Here is a 21,858-nt window from a genome sequence, read left to right on the forward strand (position 1 = left end):
GGCAGGAGACAGGGCCGGGTCCTGGGCCCCGGGGGTCCCCACCTGTGCCCGCACCCCCTCGGGGGCGGGGGAAGGCACAGGTGACATCACCCGCGGTTCCAAGGGCGTCTGCGGCGGTGGCGGCAGCCGGGCAGCGTGACCTGCGCACTCCAATGGCCCTGCGGTCTCCAGGGCGACGCGGAGGGTCCGCGCTCCGCTGCCACTGCGCCCCCGCCCTGGGTCCCCACTGCAGTGAGCGGTGGCGAGCAGGCGCTGGAGCGCTGGTCCACGTGCGGCGGGGAGACAGGGGCCGGGAGCGGGAGACAGCGGGGGAAAGTGGGGCGCCGGACCCTGTGGGCACTCAGAGCTGCCCCGGGCCCCTCCTGCTGGGACCTCGGCCAGGAAGGAGCCCGACCGAGACGAAGGTACCAGACCCCGGGAGGGTGCGCTTGGCCCCGGGAGACCCCCACCGCCCTCCGCCAGCCTCGGCGGGACTGCCACAGCCTGCGGGGACGGGGACGGGGACGGGGACGGCGTGGGGAGGGGCTGTGGTCCCCGAGGGGCAGGCGGAGAGCGGGGGGGGGGGGGTCTACCCTGGACCGCAGAGGCGCGGTGGGGGGAGGAGGGGCAGCACCGGGTGGGGGCGGGGGGCGGGGGCGGGGCGGCCTTAACCTCGCTCTTGTCCGGTTCGCATTCACAGGCTGTGGAGTCCTGGGCCATCTGCTGTTGCTCTGGGAGTTGGCCCAGATTTATGTGCATCACACACCGATGATTCTCCCCTAAATTAGACTCCGCAGAGTTAGGAAACATGCCTTTGAGCCTGTTGCAGGACTGGTGTCGGGGCGGGGTGGGGGGGGGGACATCTGAACACCTGGAGGTCCATACTCATTCTGGGGATTCCTGAGGCCTGTGGTGAGGATGAGTTTGAGGACACTCTTCAGGACACTTTCAGGCACCTGGGCAGGTGTAGGGTCATTGGCAGGATATTTAGGAGGGAGGAGAATGACCAAGGGTTTCTCCTAGAGCTTAGCCAAGATACCGACTATGCTTTGAACCCCAGGGAAATACCAGGGAAGGGAGGGCCCTAAAAAGTGGTTGCAAAACCTTGTAGCTCAGATGGCGACTTTCTCAATAGACTGAACCGCTTCTTAGAGGAGGAGAGGTGGACAATGTCAGACATGAACAGAGTCCTTGGATCAGACACCAGTTGTCCTGCTCCGAGAGTGGCCATGTCACCTGATTTCTGGACCTGGGCCCAGGCCCCGGGGACAGCCGCACAGCCTCTGCTAGAACAAAGGTACCGAGAACTGAGAGTATTTTCTGGGAACACCATGTACATCCCAGGGGTGATGGTATTTTAAGCCTGGTTCGAACACACCACTGAGGTGCTACAGGGTGCCTGAAGGGGAGAAGAGGCGTTGGCTGATGGAGTGCTTGCGGGGCCCTGCCCTCCAGGTGGTCAGTGGGCTCCAGGCCCACAATGCTGCCCTAACTGTGGAGGAGTGCCTGGCAACACTGTGGCAGGCGTTTGGACCTGTGGAGAGCCGTAAAATTGCCCATGTGAAATTTTGTAAGGCATATCAGGAGGCAGGTGAGAAAGTCTCTATCTTTGTGTTACGTTTGGAACACCTGCTCCAGAGAGCTGAAGGAGAAAAAACACTCTTACGAAGGAATGAAAATCAGGGTGGGGCCACCCTTACTGACAAACTTCAAAACAGGCTGATGAAACAACAAAGGAAGCCTCCTAGGTTCCTGGCACTGGTGAGGCTCCTGCATGTGGAGGAGGACTGGGAGACCACTTTCAGGCCAGAGAGAGGCTGGAGTGGCCAGAAGCAGGCATAAGTTCATCTGCCAGAGCCAGCGGTTCCAGGGCAGTGTCCTTCCCTGTCCCTGGATGTGCCCAGCAGGCCAGGCCTTCCCAAGGTTCCTGACGCAGAGGGGGCAGAGGCCACCACTGAAAGGAGGTTGTGCCAAGGGCCAGCACTCCAGGCTCAGGAAAACAGAAACACCACATGTCCTGCAATAGCCGTGGAGAAGACGGCCACATGAGGGCACGGTGCAGCAACCTGGCAAGCCTGCTCTTGGTAAAGCAGGAGAGACAAACTGCCATTCAGTCGGGAAATGAGAGCTGGGTCTGGGACAAGACCCATCCCAAGCTAAGGTGAAGTAGGCTCAGGAGAACAAGGCAAGGCTTCTTACTGTGGGCCCAGGAGACAAAATAGTTATTGGAAGAAGGGGAAGGGGCAGTCCACACAAACAGCATGGCGCTTGAGCGAGGCAGAGGGGCAGGGAAGCCAAGCCCAGGTCAAGCCTCCTTGTCCTCTGCCAGCTGAAAGGGACTCCATCAACCAAGCCACAAGCAGCTCAGTGAAGGCCAAGCACGGGGCTCTGAGGAGGTGCTGGTGACCCAAACAGGGGGCCACCATATTTAGCACACGGGCTGCCCGAGCCTTAGAGACCCCAACGCAGCAGACGCTGAAAGGGTGTGGCCAGGTGTGTGATCTGATAAAGCCGCCCATGAAACTCGACATATCAAATTAGCCTAATTATATGTAGCACCTCTGTTTTTATAAAGTGAAATCTCTTTTGTGATTTTCCAGGATCCCTCTTGGAAAACACAAATAAAACTTGAGACCAAGGATATATCACTAAGGATTTGAGTGTGGAAGGTAAAATTAAGAAGTTGTCAGAAGCTTTGAATATTTCTTTAAATAAGATGATAGCTCAGCGAGAAACACTACTTGTCTATCTACTTTACCAAAGTGACAAAATATTTTAAAAGTAAATAGAGGAGGCAACGCAATTATAAAGAACCTTAGTTCTTTCAAAAGTGAGACTTGGTTCTCAAGTAATTAAGGCTATAATAAAGTGAACATAAAGCAAAGAAAATTATTCTGGTAAGAAAGAATCCTTGCTTTCTAGGCAGATTACTCAAGAAGCAAAGAAAAGCTTTTCATTAACTCTTATTGAGAGCACACCAATAATCTAAGAAACATGTCACCTTATTAACAGAGAAAACGAAATTCTAGTTTTGCATCAGTGTGCTATTTGATATTATAGCTCATCTTTAAAACCTTATAAATAAAGCCATTGAACTTTAACTACCATTGACCACAAGAAATAAAATCCCTTTTCTGAGAACCACATCCATCCAGGTTTTGTCCTACACATTCATCTTTCTCATTCTGGAACAACCAGTCATTTTACTTTCGGACAAAATTATTCTTTTTCTTTAACAAAAACGCATTCTGCATACCTTCTATACTTTATTTAGTCTAAATCTAAGGTTTATTTTTTCTCAAAGTCTACGGTTTTCAGTTACCAAAAGATCTTGGAAAGTATCTTTAAGGCTGATGTACTACACATGGAATATAATTACTATTGAAATAAAGTTTTGTGAGAATGAGTTCCCTTTCATTAATTTCTGAGAATTTTGAGTATTCAATTTATAAAAGCACTTAATTATCTCTAAACCAATAATAATGGAGCTCCTTGGGGTGATTTTATAATCTCATTTGGTAATACCATCAGGGGTAGGAAATGTTACGTACACATATGGGCACACAAAAACATGCATATAAAATAAATAAAAGTCCCGGGGAAGTAATAGACAGCATGGACACTATACTTAATAATAGTGTACTATATTGTATATTTGGAAGTTGTTGAGAGAGGAGATTTTAAAAATTCTCATCGCAAGGGAAAAAAAAAAACTATGTGTGGCGATAGATGTCAAATAGACTTATTACGGTGGTTATTTTGCAACATATACAAATATCATTAAGTTGTACACTTGAAACCAATATATGTTTTTAGAGGTGTTTCTTAACCTCCACTTTTCTAGGATCACAGTCAGAACACGTCTTCCCATGGTATCACCCTCTGTGACAGCTCGTGATACCTGTAATGCCAGGGGGCTGAGTGGGGGCTTGTGAGAGTCCTCAGGTAAAAGTAGGTAGGGTAGGTAGACCCCTACTTGGGGTCTGCGACTTTCTGGCAGCAGCAGGTAAGCGCTTTTGCTTGGCACAGGAACCGGAGTGATTAACCGGCCTCTCAATAGTTCCTTCTAATTAAGGAAGGCGTATTCAGGTCTGTGCTCCCCTTCCCAGACGTAGCGCGTATCTGTGCTCAAAGGGGAGTCTGCAGATATCTTGCTTAGTAATCTTTAATTTAAAATTTGGTTTGCTTTTCATATTTTTATGAAGACTTTACCAAAAGCCTCTTCTTTTGTGTCCCAAATAAAGCAAAAGAAATTTATTCTGTCACCAAAGTCCCACAGCTTGAAAAGTGACTACAGGCTTCGGAGCCGTGATGCTCAAAGCGTCCGTCAAGGATTCGCCGCATCAGTCATCACGCTTTCGAGAAACGCAGAATCTCAGTCCCCGCCCCAGCCCTCCTGACTCAGAGCTTGGCTTCTTATCGAGATCTCCCGGGGACTGTGCATGCCTTCCAGGGCACTAAACTGAGATTCACCCACGCCCTTATCCGGAGCAGCGCATTAGTGTCTCGCGGGCCCCTGGGCAAACATTGCAGCCGTCCTTTTGTGGAAGAAATCGCCTCTGGAAAAGGGCGGGAAGCAGTTTGGGTACTAGATGGGTAATGCTTGGTCGTGAAGTCGAGAGTATAATGGGAGAGTGAACTCCTTTGATAGTTTTCTACCTTTTGGTGAACCCTGCAAATTTTCATGCTTTTGTGTTTCACAGAAAGCAGCTGTATTCTTTTACCTAGAAAACAGCCTGATAAACTGGGATCTGGATTTCCTTTAGTGAGCACCCGCTAGGGCTTTACTTTTGCACTCAGCTCTGTGCAGACTGCGTGGAGTATTCAAATAGGGACAGCGGCTGGTGACTGTCACGCCACAGATCCCGTCCAATGGGGAACAGACACGAGGAACAGGAACTGCAAGGACTGCTAGGCCTGGTACAGCACGTGGCAGGCCTGGCGGGCTTCTTCGAGCTAATCCAAGTCTGGACTCGGCCCAGCTCGGTAACGTAAGGCGCCCCCAGCTTGATTCCCACTCCCTGTCGCCCGGGGGAAAAGCAGGGACAGGGGCGCAGGGCGGGGCACGGAGTTCCCCCTTCGAGAGGGTGGTGGGTGACACGCTGCTAGGGCGCAGCCGCGAGCGGGCTGTGTGCAGTCCCGGGGGGGGGGGGGGAGTCTGTCACCTCACAACCTCTTCCCGCCACCAGCTCCTGGCCCAGCCTGCACCGCGGCAGCGGAGGCGACAGGCGCAGGGTGGTTGCGGTGCTGCGGCACTCTGGTCTGGAGGCATCTCCAGCAGGTATGAGTTGTGGCCCGGGGCACAGAGAGCAACCCAAACCGCATGGGATTCCTCCCAGTGATCCTCGCCATCTTGCTTGGCATCCCAGGGGCTAGGGGCTGGAAGTAGGATCCCGCTGGGTCAGGCATGGCACCCCACCAGCTCCCTGCCATTTCCACACCTAACCCCGCCCAGAGCCACTGCGGTCAGGACAAGTGGCTCTGAGCCTTACCCTGGAGGGAAAGTGTCTTCAGTCCCACCCCTCTCCTGGCCTCCACCAGCTTCTACTGACCAGATGTATTCCTGCAATGGAATAGGGGGTGTTTGAGGTAGGGGGTGTGTGGAGGGGTGGGGTGACTTAGGAAGGTGGGCTTAGGTGTGTGGTGCGGAGCGCAGGGGAATAAGGGTGGGAGGCTTCGGGACAGGAGTTGGACTCGGGTGTGGGCAGGGCTTGGGGCAGGGAAAGGCCTTAAAAAAGAGGCCCCGACATAGCTTGGGTGGGGGCAGGGCTTCTTTAGGGATTTGTGGAGGGGTTTGAGACTTGGGCACAGGTGGAGGTAGGGCTTAGGAGGGGGATGGGACTTGGCTGGGGCAGGGATCCAGCTTCCGTGTGGGTGGCGCTTGGTGGCAGAAGTTGGGCTAGGGTGGGGGTGGGGCTTTGGGGAGGGGTCGAACTTCTGTGGCGGTGGGGCTTGGGAGGGGATGGGACTTGGGAAGGGGTGGGCCTTGGTAGCGGCAGAGATCGAGCTTCCATGCGGGTGGGGCTTGGCGTCAGGGGTTGGGCTCAGGGGAGTGGGGCTTGGGAAGGGGTGGGACTTGGCGGGGGCAGGGATGGAGCTTCTGTGGGGGTGGGGCTTGGCCTCAAGGGGTGGGCTCCGGAGGGGTGGGACTTAAGACAGAGGTTGAGCTTCAGTGAGGGCGGGACTCGGTGGCAGGGATAGGGCTTGGGGAGGGGTGGAACTTGACAGTGGGGGCAAGGTTTGCGGGCGGCGGTGGACCTGAGGGTGGGGCAGTAATCTTACTGTAAGGTCCCTTCTGTTCTAATACCGATTGCCAGTTGAGCCGTTTCTTGGCTCCTTATACCAGGGTACTTGTGGGCACCTCTGTAGACTCAGAATTGGCGCGGCCTGAGCAGGGGTGTCTGTGGCAGAATCATAGTGAAATACTTCTACCTTGCCTTGGACAGATCCAATGAAGCAGTACCCAGCACCCCGGGACCAGGAACTGCCTGACTGTGGTCAGAGCTAGAGGGCAGGCGTACTGTTGAGTGTGTGGGTGGAATCCCCACAGCTGTCAGGGGGGGCCCTAAGCAGCAGGTGAGCAGCTGTGAAGTGGACCTATGTTGGGAGGGGCCTCTGTAAAACTGACAAAAAGCAGGAGGGGAGGGGTGGTCTGCAGGGTAAGGTCACACCTAGGGTGAGAGTTGTCTGTTTCCTGCAGTGTGGTCCTGGAGACCCTTTTGGGGTCCCTTTTCGGCCCCTGATTCTAGTGTCTACACAATTTGAAACCATAAGCTCTTGTGTTTTTCAGCACTTGGTCCTTGCTGCCCACCCTCCAGCTCCCCTCCCCCCACAACAACAAAAGACACTTCTTTGGTCGGAGGCTGGTGACATCACCTGTTGCTCCCTGACCTGAATCTCCTCTGTGACGGAAACTCGGGGTCCCCGCTGTTTTTCGTATCCATGGCAACACTGCCGCTTGTCACACCTTCTCCACACCCACCAGTTTCGTTGCATGGTGCAGAACTCCAGCCATCTTTCTCATTTGTCAGGCATTTTCTGAGAAAGGAGGGAACGCCACGTCTCCATCCTCCGACCTTCGCCCCAGTGAAGAGGGTATCAGGTGCCCTGGGCCTGCAGAGCCCTGAGCCAGGGAGTGGGACAGCCTCCTGTTCACTCCTGCTTGGAGGGCTTTGGCAGTGTTCCTCGGCATCTGGCCCCACCTCTTGACTCTAGCCTTTCCACCACAGGCACCTCCAGTACACACAGCAGAGTTCTCGGACTTTGAGGAGGAACCCACAGCAAGAGGAGGTCAGCAGGGAGGGGATGAGTTGGGGGTAACTTGGCCTGAAGAGACCCCTCCACCAAATGATTGGGGAAGCCCTGAGAAGCAGGGATCCCTGTGAGTGGAAGTGGGGGAAGAGGAGGGGCTTTTGGTGGGGGTGGGAGGGTGGGCATTAATGATGCTCTCATCCCGTTTGCATTGCAGGCTGTGGAAACCTGGGACGATTCTGCCTTCATACTTGGCACTGGCTCAGGATTTTTTGAGTCCTGGTCCAACACTGTGAGCTGATTCCTGCCCCCGGTGTTAGATCGGTCCATAGAAAGCGGGAGCGATGGCCTTGTCACTGTTGGAGGATTGGTGCAAGGGGATGGACCTGGACCCCAGGAAGGCCCTGCTGATCGTGGGGATCCCTGTGGAGTGTAGTGAGGCTGAAATTAAGGAGACCTTGAAGGCAGGCTTACAGCCCTTGTGCAACTACAGGGTGCTGGGCAGAATGTTCAGAAGGGAAGACAATGCTAAGGCAGTTTTCATTGAATTAGCTGACACCATCAATTATGCTATGATGCCCAGTCAGATACTAGGAAAGGGAGGTGCCTGGGAAGTGGTGGTGAAACCCCGTAGCCCGGATGATGAATTTCTCCATAGACTGAACTACTTCCTGAAAGACGAGGGCCGGAGAATGGTCGATGTGGTCAAGACCCTGGGGTACACCACCCCCACCGAGGGCATAGAGCCAGACGGCTTGGCTCAAGTCAAGCTACCCGTTTGGCAGCCTGTGACAGAAAGCATGTGGTACCGGAAACTGAAAGTGTTTTCAGGGAGCGCTAGCCCCAGCCCGGGCGAAGAGAACTTTGAAGCCTGGCTGGAGCAGGTCACTGAGATGATGCAGATGTGGCAAGTGTCTGAGGCAGAGAAGAGGCGGCCGTTTTGGTGGAGAGCTTGCGCGGCTCTGCCCTGTCCGTCATGCGGGTGCTCCAGGCCAATGATGACGCCATGACTGTGGAGCAGTGCCTGGACGCCCTGAAGCAGATCTTCGGGAATAAAGAGGACTATAGAACCTCACAGTTTAAGTTCCTCCAGACCCTTCAGAAGTCTGGGGAGAAAATCTCGGGGTTTTTGCTGCGCTTAGAGCCCCTGCTGCAGAGAGCCGTGCGGCACAGCCCCTTGTCAGTGAGAAGCACAGACATGATTCGCCTGAAACACATCCTGGCTCGGGCCTCCATGACTGCTGCCCTCCGGGGCAAGCTAGAGCTCCTGGATCAGCGAGGGTGCGCTCCCACCTTCCTGGAGTTAATGAAGCTCATTCGGGATGAAGAGGAGTGGGAGACCAACCATGGCTGTGACCAAGGAGGGGCAGAAGCAAGTAGGAAGGGGCCGCAAGGCACCGGGCAGGCACGTAGTGGCTGAGGCCACTGTCCCAACACCTCAGGTCATCCTACAGGCAGGGCCATTTAGTGAGAAGAGCGCTCAGACCATCCAGAAAGGGGCTGTCCCGACACTGAAGCGCAGGCGACTGTCCTGCTGCTACAGTACCGGGGAGGAAGGCCCCAGCCAGGGGGCGTGTCCTCGGGCCAAGAACCAACCTTCACCAAAGCAGAGTCCTCAGCTTGCAGCAGAAGAGTCGGGAAACGGGACAGGGGCTGGGGCTATGAGCCATCCCGAGCCCTAGGAAGCTTAGGCTCAACAGATCCAGGCATCCTCTCCCCTTGCAGGCAATGGAAAATTTTTAATGAGGGAAAGGGGCAGTGCACAAAAATAGCAAGGGGCTTGAGTGGGGAAGAGGGGCAGGGCAGCCAGGCCCAGGCCGAGCCCCGTCGGCCTCCACCAGCCGGAAAGGACTCCATCCAAGCCAAAACCAGCTCAGGAAGGTACTGGCGACGCAAACAGAGGGCCGCCACATCCAGCACACAGGCTGCCCAAGCCTCAGACAGAGACCCCAGTGCAGCAGAGGCTGAAGAGGGTGCGGCCAAGGGCTCTGGCCTCGGCCCCATCTTCTGGCCACCCCCAAACACCCACCCCGTGGGCTCTCAGCTAATGATGCTGACAGGCCCCCAGGCCACGCGGGGCCTAGAGGAGCCTTCCCCGGGGCCATCCCTGCCAGAAGGAGCCAGCACCGGTGAGGAAGAGCTGCGTGGCAGAGGGGCGATGCCCCGGAGAGGGGTTCGTAGGGTCCAGGCCCATCTTCAGGATCATCTACACTGCTCCAGGGGGGCCCCAGGAAGGCAGCACCCTGGAGCCTCTGCGCCAGTGAGGGCAGGAGACCCAGCGGCCCCGGGGACCTAGCACCGGCCTACAGGCAGTCTCCTCCCCCTGCCCCCAGGAAGGGCCGTGGGGGCAAGGAGCACCAAGACTGTAAGGAGAAGATGCGCAGACAAGAGCTGCAGCTCAGCTTGGCAGGCAGGGCTCCTGGGTACCTGGTGGGCCAGTACCCCACAACAGGCTTTGGTGTGAGTGGGTGTGCAGGGAAACTTGTTCCAAAGCAGGAGGAGGAGGAGGAGGAGGGAGAGTAGGAGACAGAGGAGGAGCAGGAGGAAGACGAGGAGGAGACAGGCGGAGGTGAAGGTGGAGAAGGAGGAGGAGGTAGTGGTGGAGAAGCAGGAGGGTGGAGGATTCGTTGGTGGGAGGGAGGGGTGTTTCGTTCTTGTGTTTGTGTATGGCCACTGGAGACGTGCAGAGAACAGGCAAGGCGACCTGGGACTGACCTGGCCAACCACAGCTCACCAGCTGCCAATGCCAAGGCCACCGCCAGACCCTGCGGCCGTCCTCGGAGCACCCCTGAGAGCCCAGCCCCGGCCTTGGTGAGGGCCACCTGAAGACGTCTGCCCCCACACTGCCCTGGGAGATGTCAGGGGCCATGTCAAGGTGCCTGGGCCTCCGAGAGGGGCCCCTAGTCACCGTCCCCTGGGGCAGGCTGCTCCCTGTACTAGGAAGCCCATAGGAAGCCTGTGTCTCTGTGGCCCCATAGTGATCTCCTCACCACCCCCACACCAGCCCCCGTTCCCGTGCAGAGCCCTGAGGTGCCCGTGGACCCAGGCCGGGTGTCCCTCCTACCCGGGCCGCCACCTCTGGGCCCGGCCACGTGCCCTGAGCTCAGGGCACCAAGGCTCTGCTCGCTCTGGCCCAGTGTCGTGAGCTCCACGTCCGCTGTGTCAGAGTAGATTTAGGCCAACCGCTGCTTGTTCTTGTGGAGATGTGTGTGTGTTCTTCTCTGAGCAGTACCCCCAGCCCAGCCCGGAGACCCCAGCCCGGTCCCAGGAGACGGCGGGAAGGACAGATGGACGACGCCCACCTGGTGGCCTCGGGAAGGAAGAACTGGGCCGGGGAAGGTCGGGGGCTGCGGAGGGTCCTCGGGGACCGTGCTGTGATCTGCCATCGCTGCTCCTCGTGACCCCTTGTCCTGGGCTTGGGGGAGCGTTCCCCGCCGTGTTCTCCAGTGTCCTGGACTGTCCTGTGGGGGCCAGAGGGCAGGGCCAGGCCCCAGCACGTGGGCCAGAGGTGGAGGGGTGCCCTGGGGGCAGCGGTCATTGCTGGGGTCCACCGTCCTGGCCAGAGGCTGACCGTGGGGCCCTCAGGAAGGGAGACTACGCGGGGAGGGCCACAGCATGGTGGGAGGCAGCTGAGACACCTGGTGAGGGACCCCGGGAGGAGGAGGGGGCTGAGATCTGTGGGCTTTAGTGGCCGTTAGAAGTTCCTGTCTGTGTGGTCATTCCCTCTCTTCAGTAGTTTCTGTCAATGTTTCTCTTTAATAAATTTCGTTGAAAGTTTCAGCTGAGTCTGGCCTCTGCTGTGGGCGTTTGAAGGAAGGGTCTACTGGGGATGGGGGTAGGGGGAGGTGACAGTGGCCTGGGACCTCGAGTCAGCACTGGAGTATGGTTAGAGTAGGGTCCAAGAGGGTCTGTGTGGTACCCTGGGCTGGACGGAGCCAGGTGACAGGACTTGTGGGCACGGCCAGTGGTTGGCTGGGTCCCAGGAAACTGGGGGAGCCCCCAGGAATAAGTGGTTGCACGTTGGATGGGGGGGACCGCAGGCCGGACCCGAAGCCACAGGATCCCTGGTAGCACTGTGTGTTTTCCTTCAGGGAGGTCACGTGTGCAGTCCCAAGGACCAGCCGGCCACAGAAGGGTCCAGGCGTGAGGTCAGAAGCCCCTGCCAGGACCTCAGTGCAGGACTCCGGGGTGGGGGGGTTTGTCAACCTGCCTGTGATCAGTCCACCTCTGCTTGACAACAAACGACCAGCCCTCTCTGTGCACGTGCACAAATCAGGTGGCTCCCAGGTCTCTTTGGGGTACAGGGACCTAGAGCCCATCTCTGGGTAATAAATTGCCAAGTCTGATTCCCTTTTTCTCAGTAATTCCTGCTTGCTTTCATCTCTCTCTCCTTGAATTTTACTCTAAGCAACAGTGAGGATCCAAGCCACATCACTCAGAAATCTCTTCTGCTAAATGTCCAATCGTATTGCTTGAAAATTCTCTTTCCAGGAAACACTGGGCCACAATTCGACTAAGTTTTTTGCCCCTTTATAACAAACATCTCCTTTCCTTTAGTACTCAATAACTTCTTCCTCCTTTTGGTCTGAGAAATCACCAGAATGACCTTTACCATCCATATTTCTGCCAACATTTTATCATGATTATTTATGTATTCCCAAAGAAGATATTTGCTTTCTCTCCCGCTCTCCTTTTTCATTGTGAACCCTCACCAGAATCACCTTTAGCGTCCATATTTCTATGACCATTCATAGGTGGGCCCCCATGGAAATGTAATATTTACCTCCGCCCAGGTTCCCACAGTGAATATCTGAGAAAAATCCCTTTGCTTTTCTGGCAGGGGTAGGGCAAAAGGAATACTTTTCAAATAGCCAGAGCGCTCTGCTCTTCTTAACAAGCCCATTCCTCATCTGCTGGTATATTATGAGAGTCTATCTGACCTAGAGGGAAAGGAAATACCCAAGTCCAGCCCACTCTAGCCATTCTGTCTCACTGAAAGGGGAAAAATATTACCTGATAAGCACTGAAGTTCACAGTGCAGATGCACAGGTTTGCTAAAAGACTGAGACCTAATCATAGGACTGTAGAATACTTCCCTTCCCCTCACACCTCACCACCATATTAGTAAAGGCCTGTTTAGAATAGTTCCTTTTACCCAGTACATCATGCCTCGATATCCAGAAAAATTTACAAGACATACCAAAAAACAAAAAATATAGTTTGAAGAGGCAAAGCAAGCATCAGGACCAGACCCATATACGGCAGGAATGTTGGAATTATCAAACCAGGAATTTAAAATAACTATGATTAATATGCTAAGGAATGTAATTGATAAAAGTAGACAGCATGCAGTTCAGATAGGCAATGTGAGCAGAGAGGTGGAAATTTTGAGAAAGAATCAAAAAGAAATGCTGGAAATGAAAAACACTGTAAAAAAATTAAGACTGCCTTTGATGGGATTACTAGTAGACAGGACACTGTTGAGAAAAGAATCTCTGAGCTTGAGACTATCTCAGTAGAAACTCACAAACTGGTAGCCAACAGGAAAAAGATTTTTAAAGACCCAGAATATTCAGGAACTGTGGCATGACTACAAAAGGCGTAACATATACCTAATGGGAATACCAGAAGGAGAAGAAAAAGAAGAAGGAATAGAAGAAAGCTTTGAAAAACTAATGACCAAGAATTTTTCCAGATTGATGTCAAGGCACCAAACCACAGATCCAGGAAACTCATAGAACATCAAGCAGGATAAAGGTAAAACAAACAAACAAAACAAAACCACACCTAGGCATATCATTTTTAAATTACCTGAAATCAAATATGAAGACACAATTCTGAAAGAAGCCAGAGGAAAAAGAACACTTAATCCACAGAAGAGGAAACGTAAGAATCACATCTCACTTTTCCTCAGAAACCATGCATGCAAGAAGACAGTGGAGTGAAATTAAATGAAGTGTTGAGATAAAGAAATTCCATCAACCTAGAATTCTGTACCCTATCCAGTTCTCTTTCAAAAGTGAAGGAGAAATAAAGACTCTCTCTCTCAAACAAAAATTGAGGGAATTTGTTCCCAGTAGACCTGCTTTGAAGAGATGTTAAATAAAGTTATTTACAGAGAAGGAAAATGGGTTAAACACTTGGAGCTAAACTAAAAAGCACTGGAGCATAAAGACCACTGGGGAAAGAATACGTGAAAGTAAAATTTTAAAACCTAAAATTTTCTTATTCTTAATTTATCTAACAGATAACAGTTTGTTCAAAATAATAATAGCAGCAAAGTATTTGATTATACATATGTGCTTATGTATAAGTGAAAAGATTTGTCAGCTACGATACAGGATGGAGGAAGTAAGATTATTTTGTTGTTATAAGCTACTCATGCTACCCATAGTGATTTAGTGTAATTAGAAAGTGGACTTGGATTAGTTGCAAATGTGTATTAAAAACTGCAGGGCTACCATTTAAAAAAAGTTTTTTAAAAGTATAAATGATATTCTAAGAAAGGAGAGAAAACTGAATGATATAAAGGAAACAATTAAAACCACAATAAGAAGAAAAGAGTAGGAGACAGAAACAGGAACAAAGAACAAAGGCAAGAAATAGAAAATAGTAAAAAAAAAAAAAAAAAAAAAAGTAGATATTAATCCAACCATGTCAGTAATCACTTTGAACATCAAAGGTCTAAATCCACCTATTGAAAGACAGAGATAGTCAGAGTGGACAAAAAGAAGACCCAAGTATATGTTGTCTACTAGAAATTCACTTTAAATGTAAAGACACATATAGATTAAAGGTAAATGGATAGAGAATGATAAACCATACTGACATTTAATCAAAGGAAAGCAAGACCGGCTTTATTAACTTCAGACGGTGGAGACTTCAGATCAAAGAAAGCTATTAGGGATGAAGAAAGGCGTCACATAAAGATAAAGGCATTAATTCTCCATGAAGGGATAACAACCCTTAATGTGTATGCACCTAACAAAAGGGCATCAAACTATGTGGGACAAAAACTAACAGAATAGCAAGGAAAAATAGATGAATCCACTATTATGTTCATAGCAGCATTATTTACAGTTGCCAAGATACGGAAATAACCTAAGAGTCCATAAATAGATGAATGGATAAAGAAGAAGTGGTATACACACACACACACTCACACTCACACACACACACACACACACACACAATGGAATACTACTCAGCTACAAAAAAGAATGAAATTTTGCCATTTTCAGCAACATGATTGGACTTGGAGGGCATTATGCTAAGCGATATAAGCCAGAGAGAGAAAGACAAATACTGTACAATGTGACATATGTGCAATTTTAAAAATACAACAAACAACTGAATATAATAAAAAAAAAAAAAAAGCAGACTCACAGATATACAGAACAAAGTAGTGGTTACCAGTGGGGAGAGGGAAGAGAGAAGGGATAACATAGGGGTGAGGATTAAGATGTACAAAACTATTATGTATAAAATAAGCTATAAGGATATACTATACAACACAGGGAATATAGCAAATATTTTATAGTAACTATAAATGGATTATAAACTTTAAAAATCGTGAATCACTACATTGTACATCTGTAACTTATACAATATTATACATCAGCTATGCTTCAATTAAAAAATCAATTAATGTAATTCATCTCATTAATAGGCTAAAAAACATCACAAGATCATATCAATGCAGAATAAACATTTGAAAAACCCAACACCCACGCATGATAAAAATTCTGAGTAAAGGAGGACCAGAGTCGACCATCCTCAACTTGATTAAAAAACTCTACAAAAAACCTACAGCTAAAATCATATTTAATGGTGAGAAAATTGAAGCTTTCCTACAAGATCAGGAACAAAGGAAGGATGTTCCCTCTCAAGACTCCTTGAAAACATAGTACTGGAAGTTCTGGCTAATGTAATAAGACTAGAAAAGGAAATAAAAGGTATAAAGACTGGGAAGAAAGAAATAAAATTGTCTTTATTCATAGAAGACACGTTTGTCTATGTAGATAATATGAAAGAATCAACAATTTAAAAACTCCTGGAACTAGTAAGCAATTATAAGAAGGTTGTAGGTTACAAAGTTAATATACAAATGTAAACAATTCCCTTAGATAACAACAATAAACAAGTAAAATTTAAAATTAAGACACAATGCAATTTACATTAGCACTCTATAAAAAATGAAATACTTGGGTATAAATCTAACAAAATATACACATGATATATATAGGAAGCTACAAAGCTCTGATGAACAAACTCAAAAAGGTAAATGGAGAAATATTCTACATTTATGGATAACATGACTCAACATTGTCTTCCAAAGTGTTTGGAAGGTTTCCTACAAAACTACACATACTCCTACAATACAACCCAACAATCACAGTCTTTGCATTTACCCAAAGGAGCTGAAGACTAAAATCACAAAAATCTGCAAATGGATGGTTATTGTGGCCTTATTCATAATTGCCCAAACTTGGAAGTAACAAAGATGTTCTTTAGTGAGTGAACGCATACATAAACTGTGGTACATCCAGTCAAAAGAATATTATTCAGGACTGAAAAGAAATGAGCCACTGAGCCATGAAGTGACATGGAGGAAACTTCCATGCATATTATTAAGTAAAAGAAGCCAATCTGAAGAGGCTACATACTGTATGATTCCAATTATATGACATTTTGGAAAAGCTAAAACTATGCAGTCTTTGGGAAAAAAAAAATCAGTGCTGTCGGGAGTTGAGGCAGGGTAGGGGGGCAGATGAATAGGCTGAGCAGAGAGAACTTTTAGGGCAGTGAAAGTGCTCTGTGTGATACAATAATGATGGGTACATGTCATACATTTGCCCAAACCCACAGAATATACAACATCAGAGTGAACCTGAATGTCAACCATTACCTTTGACTCTTTATGAGGTTTCAGTATAGGTTGATCAGTTGTAGCAAATGTACCGCTCTGGTATGGGATGTTGATATTGGGGAAGGCTATGCGTGTGTGGGAGCTGGGGCTACATGGGAAACCTCCGTACTTTCCTCTTAATTTTGATGTGAACCTAAAATTTCTGTTTAAGCAATGCCTTAATAAAAATAAATAAATGAATAAATAAAAATAATAATTTAACTCACTTTAGTTTTTGTACGTATGTTGAAAAAAGTCTAATAACTAAATAATAGTGATAGCTTCAACTTGTCACAAACTTAAGCAATACATACAAAGCTATATAAAACCATCTGTGTGATACAGCCCAAGTGATACTCAGAGGGAAATACATAGAATTAGAAGGTAAGAAATAATGAATATAAATGCAGAAATAGTGAAATGGAAAACAGTAGAGCTGAATAACAAAAGCCAGTTCTTTCAAAATACTCATGAAGTAGAATTTTTTTTGCAAATATGCCCAATTATTAATGAAAAAAGCAAACAATATAAGTTAAATAAATTGTACAAAATACAAATGCAGAGGAGATTTAAATATTATAAGCAAACACTACAAATATGTGATACCTTTCCCTCAGTATAACCAAATGGTGGATGTGGTCAAGGAAAAGTTTCTACATACAGAAGTTTTTCAGCTAATAAACAAAGCAAGAAAGAAAGAGAGAATGAGAGCATTGCCATTCAGCAACGCCATAATGGATTTGTGGGTAAAGGTGATGATCATCAATGACTGCCAGCATCAGCACAGAGAGAGACAACCAGACACTATTGTCCCTCCTACTGGAAGTACACAGCATCACCTATGCAGTGGTCTTGTAAAACAGCAACAATAAAACAAACACACAGCACCTCAGTCCGATCAAGCTTATACCTATAATCACTACTTTAACGAAATACAAGAGGCTGGAAGACATGTTAAAGGGCACCGAAATGTTACTTTCACTAAGATCTGCACTATGAGGTACTGGACAGAACACGAGACCTGTTTTTTCCCCTACCAAAAAAAATTTAAGGAAAAAGACGTGACGTGAAAGGAATTCACAGATTTTTAAGACTTGAGGAACATAATGAATAACCACAAGGTGTGGACCATATTTGGACACCAATTCAAGTTTCTGGAAACGTATAAGGCTCCCAGGTAAATGTGAAAAAAACTGGACATCTGATGATATGAATGACATTTAATTTTTTGAAGTGGTAATTGTATTGGGTTTATGGTTTATTAAAAAGAAGTCCTTATCTTTTAGAAATGCATATTGAAATATTTAGACATAAAATGATGTGATGTCTTGGGTCTGTGTCCCATTATTCCAGAGACTGAGATGTGGGCTAGGTGGGGAAATAACTGGAGCCAGGTTGCCACGTATTTAAGGTTTTTCATGCTCAGTGATAGGTATATTGGGTTTATTTTGTATTCTCTCTACTATTGTATATGTTTTAATCTTTCTGTAAGAAAACATTTCCTTATAACTATCATGTAATTAAACTTGAAATCCTAAGTGATCACTCTTTAGGAAAAAAAGTGACCAAGTTACCCATACAGTAATAGAAAACCTTAACCCCAAAATACAAACTGAAACTGTATTTAAAGCTCAAGTCACCATCAAATGTTCCAGGACAGGTACTTTTTGGAGACCAGTTCTACCAAATGGTCAGGGCACACTCATCACCATCTTATGCCAACTCTTCCAAACACGTGAAAAGATGCACAATTGTTCAACTCTTTCTCCCAGGCTAGCTATCATTCAAAAATATATATGTGTGTGTATATATACATATGCATATATATGCATGACTGGGGCATTATGCTGTACATCAGAAATTGACATATTGTAACTGACTGTACTTCAATAAAAATAATTTAAAAAAACTAGATGTGAGCATGCCACAAGAAGAATGCATGCGCCAAGTTCATTCAAACAGCAAATATCCTAAATAAATAGCACATTCAACAAGTCAGTGAATTAAACCAACAGTCTGTGTCTGAGGAATGAAAATATGATTTAATATTTGAAAATATCTTCAATGGTAATTCCTAACAGATCAGAGGAAATTTTTAAAAGTTTGATCACATCAATGGGTTAAGAAAGTCTTTTAAAGGAATTCAGGACGAGTTCAAACTAAGATGAGAAAGAACTTCCATTTCCTAAAATAGACAATAAACACATACTTACATGTGAACTATTAGAAGCATTCCCGTTAGTCAAGAACTACACAGAGATAAATATTCTCACTTCTACCATTCACAACTGTACTGGAACACAAAGCCAGAGCTGTGGATGTCACATGAATAAGATGTATAAATATTGAAAAGAGACAGTGTTGGCTAACAATCTGGTCATCTATTTTAAAAACTCAAAGCAGTAGGCACATTGGATACTCAAGTGAATGAGACTTCACCTAGTGTAAGGAAGATCATTATAGCAAAATACAGAGTTCTGTCACACAACTAATACTAACTAATTAGAACATGTAACAGAAAATACTGCATTCAAAACAGCAACAAGATCCAAAAATTACCTATGAAGCAGCCTGATGAAAACGAGCAAGATCCATGTAACTATACATAAAATTGTATAACGATGTATAATAACGTGTATTATATATATATATAGGATCCAGATAATATATGGCTACATAGTTTTATATAGCTATATAAATACATATCAGAATACAAGTAAACTATGCAAGTTTACTGATGGATTCAGGTAGCAGAAGTCCCAAATAAATGGAGCAGTGTATCATAGTCATCGATGGGGACCAGAATACACTAGTTCTGCTTAAGTGATATACAGATTTAGTGCCTTCTCTGTAGCTACCAAGATGACAGTCAAGCTCAGACTGCTGACTTCTGCTCCCCAAATTAAACCTGGAAAACTATAGGAAAAAGCAGGGGGGAAAAACCAACAACAAAATCTAAACAACAAAGCATGAGAAAGCCCTAGGGGAGACTGCTGACTGTGGGGAGCTGGTTCTTGTGTTTGTGGTGGGGGAGCGGGGAGCAGCAGGGAAGTGGGGGGTTGCTGTGGGCTGCACAGATGCAGATGGCAGGACGGGTAGGGGAAATGCTTCAGCTTCTTTCCTGCTTCACCGCACACATCTGAGCCAGGCTCTCACACCACACATGCCAGTAGCCCTGGGGAAATATCAGACAGCAGGAAAGATGGTGCTGACTGAGGCATACGATTCTGGAATCTGTGCTATCTACAGCCATCTGAAACTACCTTTAGTGGGTGAGGACAGGTCAGCCAAAAATTATTAGAGAATGTACAGAATGGATGAAAAATAGAATGACGAGGGACCCACAGACAGTAAGGGCAGGTATTCTTTCATGAAATTACCTATATATACACACACATACACAAATATATATTCTAAAAATAGGCTTGGGAGAGATATAAAATGTATTGTTTACTAGAAATAAGGGTTCAGAAAACAAAAACTATTGCGCTAGACAATGTAAAGTTAGATAAACTCAAAACAGCAGGGCCTCCCCAAATCCCACTGCTCAGCTTCCTCCAGGTAGAGAAGAAACCTGGCAGAACAGACCGTCTCCGAAGTCAGGCTGGCTGGCCAGGAGCCCGCGACAGAATGTGTGTTGCAATCTGCTCCCCAACGGTCACGGTCACGGGCTGGCAGGTGCCCTCCAGGATCTTTGCTGGGACTGCAGCCTCTGTCTGAGAAGGGTGGGTGAGGACTCTCCTGGGTGAGGACAGAGGGTCCAACCACCCCAGGACGGAGGGTCCCTGCGAATGAAACTCGGCCCCGAGGACAAATCCTGGGGGACCCCGGGAGGGGCTATGAGGCTGAGCACAACCCCGCCCCCACCTCCTCTGCAAACTCGGGGAGTCAAAAGGTTGGTCTCAAGGGCTAAGTCTCCGGTGGACTCAGGGCGGCTCCCAGGTCTTGTCAAGTCTCAAGGTGAGTACACAGGAGACTGAGGTCGCCGGGAATCCAGATCCGGACCCTCCCGACAGCCCAGTGACACCCACGGGCACGGGGTCCGGATGTGACAGACAATGATGACCCCTCCCTGGGGGGTGAGAGAGGTGAGGGCCTGGGTGAGGGAGGCCGGCTTCAGGTCTGCACAGGGAAGGAGCCCAGCGCTGCCAGGAGTCAAGGTAGAACCGTGTGGAGGGACTCGGGTTGCAGGGAATCCAGGTCGGTTCTGCTGTCAGCCCTGGGAGACCGCAGGCAGGGTTGCGGGGATCAGTGCCCCAACCCCCACCCCCGCTTCCCTCTCGGGGGTCCTGGCTGTGGAGGGGCCTGGGTCCAAGGGGAGCAAAGTGAGGTGGGCAGAGGGAGGGGCCCAGGCCCAGCCTGGAGCCCAGGTGAGGAGCAGAGGGAAGGCTGAGGGACCCCCAGGGAATCCATCTCAGCGCCTGGCGTCCACAGTCCTGGGAAGCCCTGGGCTTGGTGGCCTGCTGTGAGTCCACAGACGCCCCTGGGGGTCTCTGGGCAGTGAGGGCCTTGGTGTGAAGGTGTGGGCTCGGCTCAACAAGGGGGCGTCCCAGGACCCGCCAGGGCTCAAGGTGAGGACCCTGACGGAGGACAGCATGGGCCCCACAGATCCCCGCCCCTGCTGTCAGCCCTGGGAGGGCCTGGGTGGGATGAGCACTCGTGGGGCCCTGACTTCCTGACACCCGGGTCTCCGAGGGACGGGGGTCCTGCGATGAGGGGCGGGGCCTCGGGTGGCCAGAGGCTAGACGACACGACGCCTAAGTGACGACCCTGAGGGAAAACTGAGGGGACCCCGAACCCGGAAAAGAGGCCATCCCACAGAAAGGGGCCCTTGCTATCAGCTGTCCGGAGGCCCGAGGGCAGGACAGGCCCCCGTGTTGTGTCGTGACTGCGGCACCCTGGTCTCACAGAGACCGGGGACTTCGTGTGAGATGAGGGGGGGACCCTGGGATCTGCAGAGGAGAGAATCCGAGGTCCCACTGGGAGTGAAGGTGACGACCGCGAGCGAGCAGTGAGGGACCCTGGACCCCAAAACACAGTCGGTCCTGGGAGGCCATAGGTCGGAATAAGCACCGGCGGCATTTCCCGCCATCCGGGTCTCGGAGGGACTGGGGTCCTGAGATGAGGGGCGGGGCTTCGGGGGTTCCAAGGGGAGGCTACATGCCGCCTGAGTCAAAGTGAGGACCCCGAGGGAGAACGGAGGGATCCTGGACCCCAAGACAGTGTTGGACCTTGGAGGCCTAGGGGCAGGGTGACCACCGGTGGCATTTCCCGACATCCGTGTCTCCGAGGGACTGGGGTCCTGGGATGAGGGGCGGGGATTGGGGTGGCCAGAGGGGAGACCACATGCTGCCTGAGTCAAAGTGAGGACCCCGAGGGAGAACGGAGGGATCCTGGACCCCAAGACAGTGTTGGACCCTGGAGGCCTAGGGGCAGGGTGACCACCGGTGGCATTTCCCGACATCCGGGTCTCGGAGGGACTGGGGTCCTGGGATGAGGGGCGGGGCCTCGGTGGCTCCAAGGGGAGGCTACATGCCGCCTGAGTCAAAGTGAGGACCCTCAAGCAGGAAGGAGGGGCCCCTGAACCCAGAAAAGTGGCCATCCCACAGAGAGTCGCCCTTGCTTTCAGCTGTCCGGAGGCCCGAGGGGACGACAGGCCCACGTGGTTTGTCCTGACTTCCGCATTCGAGTCTCAGACAGACTGGAGACATAGTGAAAGG

The 21,858-nt window shown here is 49.6% G+C and overlaps 2 protein-coding genes and 2 pseudogenes across 4 annotated transcripts in view; 3 read left to right on the plus strand and 1 right to left on the minus strand.

The window, feature by feature from the left end:
• LOC116661882 (paraneoplastic antigen Ma6E-like) overlaps positions 1–21,858 on the minus strand; it is a 177,598-nt gene that overhangs the window by 12,748 nt on the left and 142,992 nt on the right. The window lies entirely within an intron of this gene.
• The window catches only part of LOC102511866 (60S ribosomal protein L31), a 30,242-nt gene that overhangs the window by 4,205 nt on the left and 4,179 nt on the right, over positions 1–21,858 (plus strand). The window contains exons 2-3 of one of the 3 annotated variants that reach the window (XM_032474589.1): positions 6,663–6,668; positions 13,741–13,754. The exons of 1 other annotated variant lie outside the window; for it this stretch is intronic. The gene's annotated coding sequence lies outside the window, so the exon portion shown is untranslated. Of the gene's footprint in view, positions 1–6,662; positions 6,669–13,325; positions 13,342–13,740; positions 13,755–21,858 lie in introns of those variants that run through there. One more of the 3 variants, XM_032474587.1, reaches the window with a different exon arrangement.
• LOC116661851 lies at positions 788–2,023 on the plus strand (annotated as a pseudogene).
• LOC116661850 lies at positions 6,538–9,402 on the plus strand (annotated as a pseudogene).

This window comes from Camelus ferus, chromosome X (genome assembly GCF_009834535.1).
Source record: "Camelus ferus isolate YT-003-E chromosome X, BCGSAC_Cfer_1.0, whole genome shotgun sequence".
In the NCBI taxonomy this organism is placed as follows: domain Eukaryota; kingdom Metazoa; phylum Chordata; class Mammalia; order Artiodactyla; family Camelidae; genus Camelus; species Camelus ferus.